This window comes from Chrysochloris asiatica, unplaced genomic scaffold, assembly GCF_000296735.1.
Source record: "Chrysochloris asiatica unplaced genomic scaffold, ChrAsi1.0 scaffold00446, whole genome shotgun sequence".
Taxonomy (NCBI): Eukaryota; Metazoa; Chordata; class Mammalia; order Afrosoricida; family Chrysochloridae; genus Chrysochloris; species Chrysochloris asiatica.
In genome coordinates, this window is record NW_006408964.1 from 1,246,051 (window position 1) to 1,252,472 (window position 6,422).

General features: G+C 42.7%; 1 protein-coding gene across 1 annotated transcript in view; it reads left to right on the top strand.

The window, feature by feature from the left end:
* LOC102832617 (zinc finger protein 571-like) overlaps positions 1–6,422 on the top strand; it is a gene marked incomplete at its 3' end in the record, with an annotated part of 18,781 nt that overhangs the window by 622 nt on the left and 11,737 nt on the right. The gene's annotated exons all lie outside the window — the stretch shown is intronic.

Below are 6,422 nucleotides of genomic sequence, written 5' to 3' on the forward strand. Positions count from 1 at the left end.
ATGATGTGCCCTGTAAACTTTCACTCAATCCACAATAAAAACCTTAAATAAATAAATAAATAAATGGAGCTTCTTAAGATCCAGGTGTTAGTGTAGATATAAAAGTCCTTGTGAAGTAAGCTAAAATAAAACCAAAATGCAGGGGTTTTCACATGACTTTGTACAATTGACACATGGAAAGGACATTACTTGTTCAATTTAGCTTGACTTTGGAGTTGCCAATAAATAGATCTTGGGTCAGTTTTCATGGCATTTCAGTGTGTCCCACCATGATCATATCGTCTCCAGCCTGAAGATCAGCACTGTCTGTATTTAGATGTTTGTGGTTCCATGCCATGAAGTTGGTTCTCACAGTCACCCTGTGTAGGGTTTCCCAGGAGCGGATCGTGGGTTTCAACCATTCACCTTGTGGTTAGCAATCCAGTGTTGACCTCACAGCACCACATGCTGTTATTGTTAAATGCCTTCTAGTGGGTTCTGACTCACAGGGAACCACTATAGAGTTTCTGAGGAGTAGCTGGTGAGTCCAAATAACTGACGTGGTATTATTATGGTTAATCCTTCAAGATTTAATCCATGAATTCTATCTTATTTAGTTTTGCCTCTTTTGTGCTTTCTGTCAATTGAAGTATTCCTCTGTCTTGGTTCTAAAGAGACTTTCCTTGGGATGCTTTTGAGATTCATCCACGTTGGTGTGGGCAGCTGTTCTTGTGAGTGTTGCTGAATGTGGGTGGTTCTGGTGTCATTTTGCTTCTAGTGAGTGTAGTGGCTCATGTGTACACTCTCGGCACTGATGGGAGACAGCTGAGTGCTGAGCATGTGGCCCAATGAGGTCCTCACTGGCAATGCTTCCAGCCCCCTTCTCCCTGCAGTCTGAATCCGGATCCGAAGCGCGGGATTGGTGAATCCATTGGTGTCCTGGGATTAGCACTGCACTGCTGTCCTCAGGGTCGGCAGTTCAAGCCCACCAGCTGCTCCTAGGAAACCTGATGGAGGGAGGATTGATGTGGGTGGGACCGACTTGGTGGCACATGGAAATATAAGGTTGTTATGAGTCCAAATTCACTGTAAAGTGATGGATTTGGGATTGTAGATAACTGGAGTGTCTGTCCTCTTCAGTGGGGAAATCTGGACATGAATCCTTGTGGGGTCAGCTCTGTGCTGAAGGACTGCCTTTCTGCACTGTCTCGGAGTTGTTAGGGCCTCCCCTGCCCCACCTAGTGCTCCCTGCTTGTGGAGATTCTGGTTGATCTATGGAAGGTGATAGAATGGCTTATTCACAACAGGAATGTGATCTGCTCATCTCTCTCATTTCTGGTGTATTTTATAATTGTTGTAGACCATACACAGAGAAGGATAAACTGCTGCCGTTCACAGTAAAATTTTGAAGAATCTGTTTCAGGCTGCGCGGAGTTTTTGTGACAAGATGTAGTCAGTGATTTAGTGAATGTAGTCAGTGACGGGAGGAAGCCAGTCAATGTTCTTTGAGCAACTCTCGCGAGAGCACAGAAACTGGTGTTATGTACGTGTGGATTCTAAGGGTCTCAGGAATGGCAGCCTCACCTTTTGTTTTAGACATGTTGGCGTAGGTGCTGCCTTGCTGATTGAGACTGTGTGGGATGTTTTAGGGTCCAGTGATCATTGAAGATGTGGCTGTGGTCTTCACCCACGAAGAGTGGGATTTTGCTGGATCCTGCTCAGAGGAAACTCTACAGAGACGTGATGATGGAAACCTTGAAAAACCTAGCTTCAGTCGGTATGAATGGCATCTTCCTTTTTCTTTTTTTTTTTATTCCTTTAGTGAACAAAAATATTTTACTCATCAACTGTGCTTGATTATATGGAATGAGCTATGGGAACACCCTTTAAAATAAAAGGCATGGTCCCCTTCTATATAGAGCTCATGCATCCAGGATTCCCCTAATAGAAAGCTCTATGCACTAAACTGAGCTTTCATTTCTCTTGTAAATTTAAAAATGTCTTGGGCCTCTCTAAGTGCCATCAGCATAGCATTAACTTCAGGGAACACTTTGATGCACTGAGAGACTTGTCTTGTGGGTGCCTTTCTGAGAGTTTTTTTGGGTTTCTGACAAGTTTGATTTCAAGTTTGAGCTTCTAGAGAACAGATCACTATCTCTGTGGCAAGGAATCTTTTATTGGTCATCAAGGTCTTCATTGCGATGTACATTTCTCCATGAACTCCATGTTGTTTTGAACTGTCATCACCTCAGTTTTAATGGTGAGGGAACTTGTGTACATTTTCCTAGAGGCAACTTGGGGATTTATCCTACACCACCACACTGGGAGTCCTGAGCTCCGTGGTAGCTCTAGCCATTTGTTTTCTCAGAGAAGCTAAGGAAAAATCTCAGGAGAGTGGAAATAATTAGTGCTTCACAAAATCTCAGGAGGTGTCATAACATCAAAATACACTCTATTGAGGGAGCTCCAAATATTTCATGGAAAACTCAATCGTCTTTCAATTGCTTCATTTTGTCAACAATTTTGATTGAGTAATTGCTGGACAAACAAAGGTTGCATATGCATTTCCTAACAGTCAAATCTCTTTCCTTTTAAATTGTGAGTCAATTAAGAAACTGTCAGTAGTGTTCCATTCAGATATGGTGGCAGGCTGCACAGCTCTAAGTGTTTGTTGATCTCCAGAGTCCTATGACATATCTCTTCTGTGATGTAAGATTCTTGGTATCCATGCAGGTGTTTGGTGTTGCAGGAGTGTGTAGAGCGACACGTTCATATTGGTGTTTTGCTCACCATCCTTGAATGCAGTACCAGTGATTGTTTCTTCATCAAATCAAATTTATTAAAACAACAGTTTTGATTGCTATGCAGTCTGGACACTTTTCTCATTTATGTTGGAAATTGCTGAGTCAGTGTTACCTGTCAGTGTCCAGACTGTGGAGAAGACTGCAGGTGTCCTTCTGACCTGACCACTCCTATGAGCACTCATAATGGGAAACATACCCATAAATGTAAGCTATGTGGGAAAGACTTCCTTTGTATGTCAACCCTCAAGAATCCTGTCTCAGCAATCACCAGTATTGAAGGGTATGAATTCAGCAAGTGGATGGAAATTTTCTGTAGTTTCTCACCAGTTAGGACACCTTTGGAAGGTCATTAATCCAAATGTAAAGAATGTTTTAGAATGCATACTAGTCTTTCATCTCTCACTTTAAACAATTACTCTAATAGGAGAGAGAAGCCTTCTGAATGTAATAAAGCAATTCCCAAGGTGTCCTCCCTCACTCTACATGTAAATAGTCACTGTGGAGAGATGCTTTATGAATGTAAAGAGTGTGGGGAAACTTTTAGAGATTCCTCAGACCTGAGTGCACATAGAAGAATCCACAGTGTAGAGAGTTCCTATGTGTATAAACAATGTGTAAAAGCCTTTATTTCTTCCACAGCCCTCACTGTACATATGCAAATTCATAGTGGAGAGAGACCCTATGAATGTAAGGAATGTGTGATAGCCTTTCTCCAAGCATCAAACCTCAGAACACACAGAAGAATCCACAGTGGAGAGAGGCCATATGAATGTAAGGAGTGTGGAAAATCCTTTACTCAAGGGTCAAGCCTCACAACACATAGAAGAATCCACAGTGGAGAGAGGCCATATAAATGTGAAGTATGTGGGAAAACCTTTGATAGTTACTCATCCCTCTATAAACATATGCAAACTCACAGTCCATAGAGGCCCCATGTATGTAAGGAATGTGGGACGGCCTTTAAGAATTCCTCACACCACATTACACATGTGCACACTCACAGTGGAGACCTCCTTTAATGTGTACACAGTGTGGGAAAGTGTACACTCATTGGTGACTGACAGGTAGTTAGTGAATCTTGAGAGGGAGCCCTCAGTTGTAATGATGGCTTGAGGATGGTTGATTTGGCCTTGGCCTCTGTTGTGCTTCCTCCAGACTTTAGTAAAACCATCTTGGAAGCACAGCTTTCTCAGTGCCCCATTTCAGTAGGAGAGTGGCCGGAGACCACATCCTCTGTCTGGGGTGCAGATGGTCTCCCAGCACCTTCCCTGGTCTCATCCGTGCTTCCTGCCCATCACAATGCTTTGCAGCCCTGTAGTACCTCTATCTCCTGGAAGTTTGTGAGAAATACAGAGTGGTGATTTCCAGGGTCTCTAAGCAGAGTCTCTGCCATTGCAGCGTCCTGCCCTCCACCAGCGGCACACTCGTCCCCTTTTTGTTTGCACTTGGCTTGGAATTAAAATTCCACCTGTATATGTGAGTAGTGTTGCAGTCTGGAATGACGCCAAAATCCTGTCACACACACACACCCCCACTGCCTTAGCCCTGACTCTCCGCCATCCTTCTTCCATTTCAGCTGTGTGGTGTGGTCCTGAGGCAGGTGGGAGCTGTGTGTGTGTGGGGGGGGGGGGGTTTGGCGTCCATCTTGCACACCCCCTAAGTTATCAGGAAGGACTTCAGGTATTCTGACTGTGTGTGCAGACCACACATTAAGTATCTGTTCCCAAACTGCCCAGAGCTCAGCTTTCCCTTCGGACCTTCTTTCTGAATTGACCTTTGGTGATAGTGTCCTAGACCCCCATAAGGAGGAGCAAAGCAATGGTGAGTTTTGTAGGGATTAGGGTATGACTGGGAATTTAACTGATGGGAGTGGGTTTGGGTTTATTGACAACTGGGCCATCTTTCCTCTCACTGTGTGAGGCTTGGTAAAAATTTCTTTGGGGATCACTGTTGTGTGAGGGGCTGTAGTTCCTCAGTGAAGAATAAAGGTGGCAGATAAGGCCTAGGGACTGAGCCCTAGCAGGCACCCTGAGATCCTGTTCCTCAGTTACTAGGCCCTTCCTCAGTGCAGATGTGGCTCTTCAGAATCTAGCTGATGGAATCGCTTTCCTTATGTGAGTCTCCTGGCTGACACCAGGGAGGATTACCATCCCCACGCTGGGCCTGGTGCTCTGTGTAGAAGGAGAGTCACCGGACCACAGTTGAACCCTGGAACAGCTGTTGATGCTGGATGGTGGGACCTGGCCCAGCAGAACCAGCTCTGTCCCAGATCTCTTGACTTCCCACAAGTACGGAAGCATTTTCTGTGCAGTTTTCACGTTTTAAATCCGTTTTATTTGTAAATGTGTATAGGTGAGACATTATTTGCAAAGTTTTAAATTTTAACAAAGTTGCATTTATCACCTCCATCCATTTTTCAAAAGTTATTGTATCTGGTTTTTACTCTTCTATCTACAAAGTCATTACCAAACTAAATGTCTCTTAGGTTTTCTTCTAAGTTGTCGTATTTAAGCTTCTAATTTTGCATTCATATTTAGGGTTGATCCATTCGTAGTGGATACTTATGAAAGTTACAACATCTCTGTCGAGACTTGTTATTTCGTTTGTTTTCATACTAGTGGCTTCTAGGGTCATTTCATGTTTTACAGGACCGTATATTGGCAAAGCTATCCTCTTTTCGTTGAATTGCTTTTGGTCCTTACTCAACATTACATGTCTTCTGTTTCTGTCTTTGTGTGTTCTGTTTCTATGAATGCATTTGCTTAGTGTTTTACAAAAATGTCAATATGCTGATTTTTGTAACTTCAGAGGTTAATGAAATTTGCTGATAGTACCAAAATGAATGGTGGGACTTTGAGATTCTACAGACGGGCATAGATCACGTTGGGTAGAATTGACATCTTACCAATATTGACTTACCCATGCATTCACCTTTGGATTATTTGATTAGAATTTTGTCCTTTTCCTCATCAGAATCTTTTGCAAAGCTGGTATTCTCCCATGTAAACTATCAATCAATTCACAATAAAAGTTATGTTAGAACTTTCCTAGTGAAAGAGCTTTCTAGTGGAGTCTTTGTACTGTATAAGACCTCTGGTGAAATCCTGATCCCCATCTAGAAGGTATTGAGGTGGGAAATTCACACTTGGAGAGACAAGCAGAGCAGCCTGGAGCAGCTAGAGGAACAGATTAGAATTTTGTCCTTTTTCATTCCTGATCTGTATCTTTGGCATATTTTGCTATATTTACACCGTTTCGTTTGTTTTTGGTGTTTACAGAGTAAACACTTATGTTTTTTAAATTTCCAATTGCAGTTCTTTTCTACTGGTATCGAGCTGAGAGTCAGGCTTCCAGTTGATATGAAGTAACAGAAGATGCCCAGGAGTGCCCAGATTTGCAGATAATGCCCATTGTATCAAGCGTCAATAACTGGATGATCAGAACCTGTGTAGATATATCGATAAATGAACATTTTTTAAATAAAGAAAACAAGTGTAAATCACTACAATCTGATGAACTGTATTTATAGATGTAGTAGTTTGAAATACCAACCAAGAGGGAAGGAATCTCCACAGCAGGAACCATGCCCATCCCTCCTGTACACAGGTTTGATACGATGGTCAACTTAAACACTTTGTT